Here is a 15,085-nt window from a genome sequence, read left to right on the forward strand (position 1 = left end):
ATGCCTACTGTAATGTGAACTCAAGCTCCATCCACTTATGCTAGAGGCCTCTAATACAGAGCAATTCCCCTGGGGTACCCTCAACACCCGCTGGAGAGCCTACCTGGGCCATAAATTGGTCTCCTGGCATAGACCACATTCTCCATCACCCCAGAGGGTCATTGACCATTGAAACAAGGAGCATGCTTGGAAGGCTAATTAGGGATGCGTAGGAGACTGACCCAACCCCCAGCAAAAGAACAGTTTTTTAAAAGAAATTCTGGAAACATCCTCTTAGAGGTCCACAAGAAACTGGTATTCTCTGTGTCTTATTTCCTGTGAGATGCCAAAGTGACAAGTAGGGTCCTTACCAATCATGATTTCAGCCCTCCCTAATACAACAAAAGGCATAAAAACATAACATCAAACATATTAACTGCAAAGAAAACCATAAGAACGGAACATAATAAATTCAACTATATGCCCTGGGAGTTCTGCAAACATGGGATGGGTGGGTGGGGAAAAAAAGAATCCCAAACCCACAGTGGCTTTGTTGTGCATCGCTGAGGGATCACGGCAACTGGAGTTGGTGTCATCGTGATGATGGCATAAACAAAGAGTCTGGATCCTAGCTCCCCAAGCCCCTTAAAGGCAGTGGATGATCCTCTGCCGTTGCCACTTCCTCAACAGTCATGTTATACCAAGTATGACGCCAGGTATCATGAGGAAAGGTGGTGGGCCAGGGCCAACAAGGGCACTGCCTGTTGGCCCGCCATCTTGCTCTATCCGGCCCCATGGTGCCCTCCATTCGGTCAGCTCTCGCCATTCTGGGAGAGAGTCTTGGAACAATCTTTGGACATAGACCCATGTATTCAGCTGTGTATGAAAGAGATATGGCTAGATCTGAAAAAAATCCTAAAACAGTATTCACTTCTAAAATGTACGATGTACACATTTTTTTATGGCGCCTATAGTACACAAAACTAGCCTGGAACCCTCTGTCCCTTTGCCCTCTGAGCTTTGAATTATCCTCAGTACCCTGGGGGGCAGGTTAATAGACATTTTGCGTTGTTGCATTCTCTTCTGATATATGACATAAGCAGTAGAAAACCTGCTCATTGACGGACTTCATGAGCAGGACAAAGACTCATCAAAATTATCTTTTATAGAACCAGAAAACCTGGCCTCTGGGTTCAGTTAGATATGTAAATGTGTGCAGGTGGGGAAGGCAGAATGAATGACCATAATAGTCAGGGCGATGCCAACTACTTACGTTTGTATATACTTCCTGGTATGTCAATGTCAAACACTTGAAAAGACACACCTAAATATGATGTGGAAAGTGGAATGGATTGTTCGTCAGAGCCCCTCTTAAAGTATTGCTAAACTACAAACAAGTGATTGATGGAATGCTTCACTTAATCTCAGCCACTGGTAATTACGTGGGTCACATTCCAGTCCATGTTATTTTGCACACCATGCTACCTCAGTTTGAACCCTTATTGTTAAAGGAATGACCACCCATTAACAAAAAGTAGAGGGAAGTTGGAAGAAAGAATAGATTAGCTCAGATTTTCTTATTTTTATAATAGTTATGTCTCTAAACATTTATCCCTTCACTCCTAATGTAGAAGAAAAAAAAATAATATACATCCATACACTTTCTATGTAGTTATGTATTTATATATTTATTACTTTACTCGAACTGTGGAAGAAGAAAAAAACACCTTTGACTCTCTCCAATGTAACTACTCTCTCAATATATACTCTGCCTCCACTCTCTGACTCATCCCAAACCTCATTCTACTACTATGAACTCCAAAATAAACCTTTCTAGACTCTTCCCCCCCCACTAGCCTTCCTTGGCTCACCCGAAACCTCATTTTACTACTTTGATTTCCCTAATCCCGTTCTAGAGAATCTTCCCTCCTCTATCGCTCCTTTGACTCATCCCAAACCTTCTCGTACTATGATCTCCCAATAAATGGTTTCTAGACTCTTCCCTCTTCTATCCCTCCATTATGTCCACCGCTCAAATTAACACATATTTCCATATAATAATCCACCACTAATCCTTTTGGGTTCTGGGAAAGCGTGCTACTTGCTGAAAAGTGGTTCGACGCCTCGTCAGGGGTAGCAAGCGCTATATAAATACGGCAATTACAATAGTCTTACATCTGTTTCAGGAAAACATTATTTGTGGTATAAACAAAGGTTTCTGGGGTGGAATTAACCAACACAGACACAAATAAGTCTGTGTGTGAAATAATAAAGGCAATCAACCCTTGCCACATGGGGCCTTCATCGCGGTGATGCTGCTCGTCAAAGCAAGAGATAAATGGAGTTGGCGAAGTGAACACCGCGGTCATTCCGACATATGCCCACTTTCTGATCGCCTGGCCATTAGCGCTCGGCCCGTGTCACTCGCCGCCGCCTAATTACACCCTTTGTCTGCAAGAGATTTGACGTCGCTCCTCCAATGGGAGCCCGGACCGGGTATAAATCCAGCTTTGCGATGTGCGAGGCGGAGGGGAAAACGCAGGCACGGATAGGGCAAACCGCATTACTGAGAGTACGGAGAGGTAAGGGGCTAGCTCGGTCCGTAGCTTAGACATATGTTCTTGCGTTTTATGTCTGTAACATGAGTTTCTTCATCATGTAAAAGCTCCGGCTGGCAGCTGGTACGTACTCTTGGATCAAAGCGATTGGAACGTGAGCCTGAAATTAAAATGGCAGATGGCTCCTAGGCATTCGGGTTTACTTTTGATTATTGCCTCCTCCAGCACGCTTCTAGAATGGAACGGGTCATGGGAAACAATGGCGCACAGAGTTAATGATCAAAACTGTAACATTTTCCACTTCTAGCAGTCGAACAGTCCAGGAGGGTGTTAGTGAAGATTGTATGGAATGCAAACAGAAGCCTTTAACCTAAGGAATCTCAAACTGGATCTGACATACCGACTGTGCGTTCCGGTGATCAATGGTAAACTCACTAGTTACCCTTCCTTTGTCTCTAAGTGGGAGGAGATTGGTCATCCATAAATACTGAATTAATGTGTTGTTGCACTTTTAGGTTCTTACAACCTCAGCGACCAATCAGGAGGCAGCTTTTTGCCAGCGTGCACGCGTGAGTGATAGGAAAGACACTCTAGCAGACATTACAGAAAAGGTAAAGCAAATGATAATTGTCAAACTAATAATTTACTTTGGAGAGTGTTATTTTTAGTTTCCAATCTGCATCATGCCTCATTTTGGGAAAATGTGGGATATGAAATCATATTTTAAAGGGCTCCCAATATCGTATGCTGCCGCCCTGGGCCGTGATAGGGACGAGTTTCTCACCTAGCCCTGCTTTTTAGGCTGAAGTCTACAGTGCAGCTGTCTGGTTTGCTAACAATAACTTGGGGACACTCGGAAAACGTCCCTGGGAATGCACTCTGCCCATTGCTTACCATTGACTTCGTGGTTTGTAAATTTCTTTAGCTTGCTTTCAGTTTGCTGTCTCTATTTGTTTTACGCTGTCCAGCTTCAGTTCGTCCCTTCCCTTGCCCAAACTCTATTTACTGACTTCTTCCACTAGTACTGGATTTCTGTGAACAGGCCTTTAAAACCTTGTCTTTTCTTATCACATTTGCTGTGCATTCAAAGACAGAGGGCAACTGTCAGGCTCTGTCTTCCAAGGAGCTTGGTGTTTACTTTTCTTTCCCTGACTTCAAAGCGAGAGGATTGATGTTACAATCCTGCTAGCTACTGGGGGAGTGCTCGAGGAAGGCTATTCAATGTTATTTTTTTTCTAGCACACTACGAAATGTAAATGTCTGTAAATGACCTGCAGAATATTTCAGAATTACAAAAGCACAAAGGAAGCACATATGTGGGTCATTCTGAAGTGTGGTGGAAACAAATATTTTAATACGATCAACACAAATCAATACAGTAGGTAATGACGTTTCCACACATTATTGTTTGTGCGCAGTATACTTTTATCAGTAAAACTGTATGTCTGTTCAAATGTAATGATCATTTCATTTGAAGATGTATTGTCTGTAATGGCAGTGTTCTACCACACCATGCATAATCCACTCTATGCCACTCCACTCTGCTCTGCACCATGCTACTCCACAAAGCGTCACTGCACACTACTCTGCATCACTCCACACTATGCCACTTGGTTCTATGCCTCTCTACTCTACACCACTCTATTCCAATGCACCCTACCCCACACAACTCCTCTGTGCACTATTACTCTGTTTGCCACAGCACTCTTTGCCAATCCACTTTGTGCCACTCCATTCTATCCCACTCTACTCAGCAATTCTGCACTCTGTCACTGAACTCTACACCAATGCATTCATTCTACTCTGTACCACTCCATGCCAGTGCACTCTATGCTAATCCACTCTATGCCACTCTAATCTACCCCGAACTCTACACAACTGTACTCTGCCATGCACCACTCCACTCGGAAACAATCTACCCTTTGCCACTGCACTCATCACCGCTGCACTCGGCGCCACTCCACTCAATGCCACTCCGCTCTACTCTACGCTACTTCACTCTACACCACTTTACTAAGAACCAATGCATTGTACGCCACTGCACTCTATGCCAATCTACTCTGCTCCACTGCACTCTACGCTGCTATGCTCTACTCTGCAACACTATGCACCACTGAACTATACGCGATTGTACTCTACATCACTGCACTCTATGCAGCTCTATTTTACTCTGCACCACTGTACCCTATGCCACTGCTTTCTATACCACTGTGCTCTGCACCACTCTACGCCACTGCACTCCATGCCAATGCATTCAATTCCACTCTACTATACACCCCTGCACCCTATGGTAGTCTACTTTGCAACCTTGCAGTGTCTGCTACTGAACTCGGAGCTGCACCACTCCACTTTGCATCACTCTACTCTATGCCAGTGCTCTCCACACCACTCTACTCCTAAACCACTGCACTCTATGCCAATGCACTAAACATCACTGTACTCCAATCCAATGCACTCTACCCCATCTACTCTGCATAACTCTACTCTACGCCACTCTGCTCTAAACCACTGCACTCTTCGCCAATGCACTAAACACCACTTTACTCCAATCCAATGCACTCTATGCCACCTACTCTGCACCACTCTACTCTACGCCACTCTGCTCTAAACCACTACACTCTACGCCAATACACTAACCACCACTTTACTAAAAAAAAAATGCATTCTATGCCAAGCACTTTACGCCAACTACTCTGCACCACTAACCTCTACGCCACTATACCCGACTTTGCAACATTCTACCCCACTGCACTCTAGGCCACTACATGTTATGCCACTGCATGCTAAGCCACTCTTGTGTACTCTGCGCCACTCATGTCAGCACCACTGTACTCTGCACATCTGCACTTTCTGCCACTGCACTCTCCGCCACTGCTCTGTACTCTGCACCACTCAACTCTATACCACCCTATGGCACTCTATGCCACTATACTGTGCATCACTCCATACCACTCTAATCTGGTATGCACCACTGTACTCCACACCAGCACTAACCTATGCCACTGCACTCTACACCACTCTACGCCACTCTACTCTACACCTCTGCACTCTACCCTACACCACTGCACTCTACTTGAACCACTCCACTTTATGCCACTTCACTCTACTCTGAAACAATCTACTCTATGCCACTGCACTCTACGCACCCTACTCTACGCCACTCTACTCTAAACCACTACACTCTACGCTAATGCACTCAACACCACTTTACTCAAAACCAATCCACTCTATGCTACTGCACCATACGCCAATCTACTTTGCACCGCTTAACTTTACGCCAATTCACTCTAGGCCACTCTACGACCCACACTCTATGATACTCCACTCTATGTCGCTCTACTCAATTAAACTCTACTCTACTCTGTGACTCTCTACTTCACTCTATGCCTCTCCACTCTACAACACTCTGCTCCACTTTATGCCACTCTGCAACACTACTCCACTCTACAGCACTCTACACAACTCCCTCTATGCCACTCCATGCCACTTTACGTCATTCTATTCTACAACACACTATTAGACTCCACACCAGTCCACTCTGTGCTAATCCACTCTGACACTGTGCCACTAAATTTTACAACACTCTGCTCCATTCTATGCCATTCCACTCTCCTAGACTGCTCCATTCGATGCCAATCCACTCTGACAATCTACTCCGCTCTGCACCACTCTACCACACAACACTTGATGCAACACCCTCTACACCACTTCCTCTGCTCTAAACTTTTCCTCTCTGCTTTACACCACTCCATGACACTCTGGGCCACTCCATTCTATGACACTCTACGCCCTTCCACTCTACTTCCTCCATGACACTCCACACCAGTCCACGCCACTCCATGACACTCTACTTTACTTAACGCCACTCCATAACACTCCACTCTACTCCACTTTGCAACACTTCACATCACTCTCCTTTACCCCACTAATGTTTAGCCATGCTGAACAGCGGCCACGTAAATTTACAACATGGCTAAAGCATATTGGTAAAGCCAACAGCTCTTGCATACGCGAGACCAATTGGCTTTTGCCTATGCTTGTTTTCTTTGAATTAATGTGTTCTAATTGTAGGATGACTGGATGGAATCCCCAAGGATTCTGCTCCTCTCCTCAGCATGGAATGCACCACGTTCCGCATGGTTTCCTTCCACCCTTCACTTAATGACCTTGAGACATTCAAACTAATCAGGTAATCTCAGAACCCCAGCATGCACAAAGCAAGAGCAGAAAGAGTTGTACTGATCATACACATTCACACAGGTGATTTTATCATGGTGCGGAGGAGGAATCCCAGAAAAGTCTTACAATGTGACCGCATTTCATGTTCCATTCTGTGGCCGTATTATCGTAAATGCGCATCATTTTTATTGTTCACAAACAGTGGCAATGTGCCCTATTACCATGACTTTGCGGCCCCCAGTGCAGCCGCGAACTTGTGCTGCCCCCAGGGCAGCACATTCATGTGAAAAACAGAGCGGCTGCTTTATAGCCGCCCTGTGTTCTCACAGTGCAGCCGGCAACCCGCCTGCACTTTTAAAGGGGATTAGAGATCCCCTTTCAGGCGGTCAGTGACCAGGATGTCGGGGAGGATCTATGGAACCCCTTTACCCCTTCCAGAGGGCTGCCATCAGGGAGCGCACTGACAGTGTGCAACCTTTTAGATGGTGCACTCTCAGTGTGCCTCCCGAGGGCTTCTTCGCCTCTGCGCTCATGTCTGTAATATGGCGTAGGGCAGAGGCAAAGGTATTCCCTCATTTGCATGGTTGGATGCCCCCTGCAAATATAGCTGGTGCTTTATGTGTGCCAGCGCTATCGGTATTACAGAAGTGGCCACACAAGCATCTGCAGCCCCTTCTGTAATACCAAAGTGCCCCTGGGGTGCGCAAAGTGGGAGCAAATGCCCGTTGCGCCCCCTGGGCACTTTATGTATAGGGCCCCTTGAGTGTTATGGGACATTCTGCTAATCCATGAATTTGTTGTTTTTTTCTAAAAATACTGTCAAACGGTTTTGCCACACTGCCATTTACCAACTAAATAATGGAAATAATGGATTTTTTTTTTACATCCTCACAAGCATATTAGCATTTAACGTCTTTGGCAAAACGTCTTCAACACATTCTCATTACTTGCAAGCTAATGCAATTTACCAAATCATTCTTTACCAAGCTTTGGCCCATTGTGCAATATTAGAGTATGTACATCGTTGTTTGTTGTCCTCTCTGCATTAAAACAGTATGCAGGGTTAACAAGTGACTCCATGTTTCAAGCGCTCCTTGGGCTTCATTAGAAAAAAAGTATATCCCAAACCTTGTTAGCGCAGATCTGGCACATTTTGTCTTCTGCAAATTCACAAAGAGAATTAGCACGTGGGCAGACTGTGATGCATCTGCACAAATTGGCTAGTGCACATTTATCTTGAACTGTGCGAATTTTATACTTGTCTGCATGCCATGGGGGTGATAGACATAGATCCCAGTGCATGTCCCGTACACTTACATACAGGGGCCGTATTACATAAAGTGCCCCGGGGGCACAACGGGCGTTTAAGTCCGCTTTGCACATCTCCAGGGCACTTTGGTATTACAGAAGGGGCCGCTGACCCTTGTGCCCTTCTGTAGTATGGATAGCACTGGCGCACATAAAGCGCCAACCCTATCTTCAAGCGGGCGTTTCCTCATTTGCATGGAGGCATGCCCCATGCAAATGAGGGAATCTCTTTGCCTCTGCGCTCGTGCCTTATTACCGACATGGGCGAGGAGGCAAAGAAGCCTTCGTAAGGCGCAATGACAGTGCACCACCTGAGAGCAGCGCTCTGGAGGAGGGAAAGGGGGTCCCATAGACCCTCCAGACTTCCCCTTGCTGGCGGGTGCAGTCAATGACTGCACCCGCCTGCAAGGGGATCTCTAATCCCCTTTGAAAGGGCAGGCAGGTGCCCCTTGCCCTGTAAAACAGGGAGCGACTTTAAAGCAGCCGCTCCGTATTTCACACGAAGGTGCTGCCCCCAGGGCACCATGTGTTCGGGGCTGCCCTGGGGTAAGCGCATTTATAACAATAGGGCACATTTTCATTGTGTGCAATCATGTGGCCATATCCTGATCCCTTCTGCGCTGCACATGCGTAGAGTGCCCTGCGTATTCCTTTTTCGCGTCTTTAGTGCATCCATTAAACTCAAATTTAGTGTAGGTTTTGTAACAGCAAAGTTCGGTGATTATTTTCATCTGCTTTTGACCTCTGCCGTCTGAATTCCATGCACTAACTGGGAGATTTTTTGTGTTAATGCATGTGCGGAAGGTGCGAAAAAGAAAGGCTCATACATCCTTCTGCGCCGGCACAGCACACAAACCTGATTATGAGACGGCCACCGGTGCATCTCACTTTCTATTAGGCCTGGGCGGTAAATTTCGTTCCGTTCGCGGAATTAGCGATATTTTGACATTTTCGCGTTCCGCGGAGAGCGTGAAAATGTCAAAACTTTAGCAACCTGCCGCGAAACAGAAGTACTTTTCTTGTTCGCGCTTTAAAAATGCATTCTCGCGCGCGCGGTCGCGACTTACTGGGTCCCTGCGTTCGCCAACGAGTTTTCCTATCCCTTTGCGCGCGCCACAAGATGTTGGATTGTTGGTAGCCGGTCGCGCTATCCTGCGAGAGTTTGCGATCACGAACACGTCATTGCGATCGCGAACAGGAAATAAGCATCGCGAGCAAGATGGCCGCGCCCATTAGCGACCGCATGGGCAAGTTGGAGATATATTTCCCCGCGAGCACCCAAAAACATATCGCGAACGGGCGGGAAAAGCAATCTCCGCATCTTCGCGAAAGTTTTGCATGCTCGCGGAGATTTTGTGCAATTTTGCGATAATTTGCGAAAGTCAATTTTGCAAATTCCGCCCACCCTTACTTTCTATACAGCAATTGTGACGTAGGGCTGCCACATGTGAGTAAAATGAGTGTAGGCGACAAATATTGTGCCCTGTGTGCATTGCAGACCCTGTTAACCTCCCATGAAATGCCAAGTGTTGGAATACAGACTTGCATTACAACCCTTATAGATGGCAATGTACATGCAAGCCCTGACATGCACAGTACATGTTAATGCTGCACCTGTGGGCGATCTGGGTATGGAGCGGGGGCCTGCTGATATCAGCAAACCCCACCCACAAAGTCCATGTGGCTCGAAGGAGCTGCTGCAACAGGGAGCAGCGACATGAGCCTGTAGCATGCTATGCACGGAGGCTCAGGCAGAGCATGGGAGTGCAACTTCTGTGATGCTATTGCACCGTCGGGCTTTGAAACGATGTCCGCTACATTGGTGAGGGGCTAAACGGTTGTAGAATCTGACCCTCACTTACAGCCCTGAGCGTTCACTTGGCAGCTCACTGCATTCTTGAGTTGCAACCTTGGGTCACTGACATGGACTACGGTACCAGATTACAGTGTCCTTAAACAGGCGCGCCCGGTGACATAAATCTCACGGTGGCCAGTATGGCCACACAGTTTGAGTGATCCGTGAGGCTCGCCATCCGGTGTTTCCTTTCTGAGATTCGTGCACACAACCATACTCACCACACGCCTCGTTCGTTTGTAAAGTCCCGCCATGGCTGGTGGAGGACGGGGAGCAGGGCGCTAAACTGACGGGATGAAGGCAAGTAGGCAACGGCGTCCAGCAGGGAAAGTTGGACAGCTTTCCGGCATGGCTGAGTGGCCTTTCCCTTCCGCTGCAGCTGAGAAGGATATGGCAAGGTACTACCTACACCCCCTCCTCCCCACTCAAGACCATTGACAGGAGAGAAGTTTTGGATGCGGGGGGCGTAACACCCCCCGGCCGTATTTATTAAACAAAGATTAATAAACATTTATCAAAATTACAATATTTACATAATGTAGCAGAAAATATACTTTACATTGATTACAATTGATACAGATGTCAGATGGCTAACCTTAACATAACTCTAATACAAAGGTTTCCTATCCATATCTACCATATCTTTAATAATCATTACAATCTTTATTTTCTGCGTACCTAATAAGAGCCTACGGCAAGGTCACTAACTGGTGTCAGATTCTTATCAATTTTGAACCACGCCCTCCAGCCGGAGTGCGCATGCGCAGATGGCCCGTTCACCGTGAGGGTACTTCCCCCCGGTTACCCCCGTACGCTCTGTACCTGCTCTCCATAAAGGGGCCCTTGCAGCTGTGTGCCATTTACTGGCACCGTTGGGCACGTGCGGGATGGCCAACCAGCCTAGAGAAAGCGTGACTCCCTCCTCCCCCGCACCCAACTGCCCCTGGAGTTCTAGGAGAGACCACTTGTCCCTCCAACTTGGGCGACCCCATTCAGGAATGGCGCCGCCCTCTAAGGACCTTAAATTTACTGCTCACCAATCATGACCTTACCGCCACAGGCTAGCATAGTTGACCGACTATCTAGCCCCCCTGCACTCACTAGAAGGTCATACCATGCGACTAAGGCCCCCAACCACGCCAAAATATTCTCTAGGAACACCTCATTGCCTACTTTGGACAGGTGAACGCCGTCTTTTAGGAAGCACGGTTCACCTCAATACATCCATGGGAAATGGTCTGTAAGTGGGGAGCCCTGAAAAGTCTCTCAATCTTATTATTTATTCTCCTCGCGGAGTGATTCAAAGCCTTTACAGATTCCCCTCCCCTCCATTGGAATCGGGGTATCATCTGAGACTACCCGATAATGCAACCCTGGCAAGTCTTGGCTAACCAGCCTATTTCTGTGACTATAGTTTCTACCAACCCTCTTCTCCCCAGCTTTGCTAGATCGTTCCCCCCCAAGTGCAGTATGATTATATTGGGAGGAGCCCCACCCTTCCTTAATAAGTCCAGTATGATACCCCTGAACTGACTGAAACAGAGCCCCCCTTTCCCATGACATGCTATTTCAAAACCCGCCTGCCGTGCTCTGTCCCTATAATTTCCTGTAGAGAAAAAATTAGACAGACGCCTTACATATGAATGGCCAACAATCCAAACTGTCTGTGGTCTTTCCTTTGGTATTGATGGTCCTTGCGTTGCCCAATGTTGCTGTTGTGGTGTCCTCAGTTTCCCCCCTGCGTGACAGGTTTGAGAAACTGTAATGAAAGCAGAGAAAGACACATGCATCAGCGTTTTGTGAACTATCACACTCACAGCATATGTAATCGCACATATAGTTTATTAAAGTTGGAAGCCCATCTCCCGATCCTCTGTACATTGCTGTTTGGCAGACCCCTGGCTGTTGCTTCAGTGGCAGCACCTATCCTAAAGGAGTGGGTTCCAAAACTGTCTGGATTCAGACCTGCCTTTTGGATTGCCATGTCCAACAGTCTTTTGAATTGAAAGCATGTCAGTGGGACCCCATCCGCATGTATCAGCAAAGGCCCCCCTTTGACACATGCAGGTAGCTCTCCACATGTGAAAGAGGACAGCATGGGTTACCTTGTGCCCGGTGTAGTACTACCCCATCACCCGAGCCTCCTGATCAGTCTTGGACTTCCTAATTGATATTAGTAATGTGTCACCCTTCACCCTAATGCGGTCAAACTGTAGGCCGCTGTGTATATCAAGTTTGTTTTGGGCCACTAATTCCCCAATCCTGAAAGCTCCGTAAAAGGCCAATGAAAATGCTGCCATGAACAACCGTACTTCCCCTGATGTACTGCAAATTGCGGGGAGGGTCGCTAGTAATGACGTCAGGAGCTCCACCCCAATTGGCTGCCTTGTGTCTGGGGCCGACCCTTGGAGGCGTTGCCAACCTTTTAGAGCCTTCCTCACCGTAAAACTGTTAGTGGGATCCCCTTTGTCGCTGATCTGGGCAAAGAAGGAGATCGCCGCCACATGCCGCTTAGCTGCTGCAGCAGAACGCCCATCGCTCTGTAAAAAACCCAGGTACTGAAGGAGCGCCCCAGTGTCGTGCCACCTCTCAGCCCACCCCATTCCCAAGAATGAACAATATTGCCAAAACGCCCCTTCGTATGCTTTCCTGGTCCTGGGTGCTAGGCTAGCTGCCACGAGGTCCGGTAGGTGGGGGCACCCATCTGCCAGAGTCGTTCTGGGAAGGGGGTGGCATGGGCTGCCGCTGCTGGGAGGTGCACCCTGAAAACTTGCATCTTAAAGTGAGGAAGTGCATCAGCAGCATGATTAAGGACACCAGGCACATGTTTGGCTCTAAATTGTATATTCAGCTTCATGCATCAGAGAACAATCTCCTTCAAAAGGCGGAGAATCATCTTACACCGGGCTGCCGGGTGGTTGATTCGACGACGGTCATGTTGTCTGACCAGAAAACCACTGACTGATTACACAATTTTTCTGGCCATACAGTCAAAGCCACCCAGATGGGAAAAAGCTCGAGGAAACCGATGTTACCCGTCAAACCGTTCTCCACCCACCATGCAGGCCACCGTTGTGCCACCCACTCAGTACCGAGTATGGCACCAAATCCTCACAGCCCGCGGCGTCAGTCATTAAACCCAACTCCGCGGAGGCAGTGTGCGGACCGGGCCAAACCACTCTGCCATTGAAGTCCTGCAGGAATGCCATCCAAATTCGCATGTCCTGCCGAACCTCAGCTGACAGCCTTGTGTGGTGATGCTTCTCCCTGAGCCCAGCCATGGCCTGGGAGATGGATCTGGAGAAAGGTCTAGCCATCGCGATAACCCTTAAAGCAAAATTCAGTTGCCCTACTGTCTGCTGCAGCTGGTGAAGTGTGACCTTCTCTTTGCTCAAACATAGCTGCAAAGCAGCTCTGAACTTGGTGACTTTGTCCATGGGTAACCTATATAATCTCTGAATGGAATCCAACTCAATGCCCAGGAACTCTTTCATTGATGCTGGCCCAACTGTCTCCGGTGAGCCCTGTGCCCCCAAGATAAGAAAGTCATCTAGGTAATGCATGACCCGCTGATGCCCTGTCTTTTGTCTGAAAACTAGGCCTGGGCTAAATTTCCGTTCCGCTCGCGGAAATTGCGATAATTTGACATTTTCGCGTTCCGCGGAGAGCACGAAAATGTCAAAATTTCCGCATTTCGCAGCTTAGCGATAATTTGTTTCTTGCTCGCGCTGTAAAATAATACATTCTCGCGATCGCGCGCGCGATCGCCTTACCTGAATCCCCACGTTCGCCGACAAGTTTTCCCGATCCAGTCGCGTTCTCCACGAGATGTTGGATTGTTGGTAGCCATTTGCGCTGTCTCGCGACAGTTCGTGCCCTCAGTAATGTCAACGCAATCACGTCTTTCTTCTCGCGATCATGCACCGCGAGAAGAGTGAAAACAAGATAGCCGCGTCCGCGAACAACCGCATGGGTAAGTTGGCGAGCCGCGACCACGCAGAAAATACCGCGAACGGGCGGGAAAAAAACTTCCGCATCTTCGCGATATTTCTGCGTGTTTGCGGAGATTTTTAACATTTTCGCGATAATTTGCGAAAGTCACTTTCGCAAATTCCACCCACCCCTACTGAAAACCCATTCCAAGAATGAACTGAATCTTTCAAAATATGTGCATGACTCAGAGCAGCCCATTGGCATACACATATCCATATAAAAACTTCCCTGAAATTTAAAACCAAGTAGATGGTAATCGTCCGGATGTACTGGGAGTAACCGAAAGGCAGATTCTATGTCAGATTTTGCCATCAATGCTCCAGGGCCCAAACCCCTGAGAATCTCCACCGCTTGATCAAAGGAAGCGTATTTTACACTGCAAAACTCATCATCAATTGCATCATTCAGTGAATTTCCCTTGGGGGCTGACAAGTTGTGTATTAGTCTGAATTCTCCCTCTACCTTTTTGGACACTACCCCCAATGGGGAGCAGACAAAATTCTCCACAGGTACAGACTCAAATGGGCCCGCTACTCTACCCAGGCGCAGTTCCTTGGCAATTTTTGTGGAGACTATACCTGGATTGGCCCGATCAGAGAGTTGGTTCTGGGACTCAGGTGATCCCACATAGTTTGGAGCTGGTATCCTAAAACCGTCCCTGAAACCCTCCAACAGAGTTCTTGCAGTAAGGTGGCAGGGGTATTTGTTGAGCCATGGTGTCAGTGCCATTACATCAATGGGGGACCGTGCTTTGCGCGGTGTCACCACCTCACTCCTGCTTTTCCCTACCCTTATCCTTTGATTTTTTGAGGCATCTGGATTCGGGGTGGGATGGGTTGGCACAAATGGAACATGCATGCTTGAACCTGCACTGACCCTGTGGTCTGGTGCAAGTCCGTCTGTTGAATTTACAGCACATCCCTTTCCTCCCCCCAGTGCCGTTCGAATTATTGGTGTAACTTGTGTTACCCTGTGACCGAAAGAGCTGAAAGGGCTGAGAGGACTGAGGGGACTGGCTCTTTGTGTTACTATATCCCTCGCCCTCAAAAAGACCCAACCATGATATTGTGTTGATTCGGTCCCATGACAGTGATGGGTCGAATGCCTTAGCCACCCTGAAATTCTTATCATATTCTAACCACCCACCACCTGCAAATGTATCATGGGCCAGAACTATCCTGTTTTGGTAGCAAGCCATCTGCGCCTGCAAATT

The 15,085-nt window shown here is 47.7% G+C and overlaps 1 protein-coding gene across 1 annotated transcript in view; it reads left to right on the forward strand.

The window, feature by feature from the left end:
• Nucleotides 1-3,109: 3,109 nt before the first annotated feature.
• Nucleotides 3,110-15,085, forward strand: part of INKA2 (inka box actin regulator 2) — a 31,857-nt gene continuing 19,881 nt past the window's right edge. Inside the window, exon 1 of the mRNA XM_085599653.1 lies at nucleotides 3,110-3,148. The gene's annotated coding sequence lies outside the window, so the exon portion shown is untranslated. The remainder of the gene's footprint in view (nucleotides 3,149-15,085) is intronic.

Source organism: Triturus cristatus, chromosome 1_1 (genome assembly GCF_964204655.1).
Source record: "Triturus cristatus chromosome 1_1, aTriCri1.1, whole genome shotgun sequence".
NCBI classification, from domain to species: domain Eukaryota; kingdom Metazoa; phylum Chordata; class Amphibia; order Caudata; family Salamandridae; genus Triturus; species Triturus cristatus.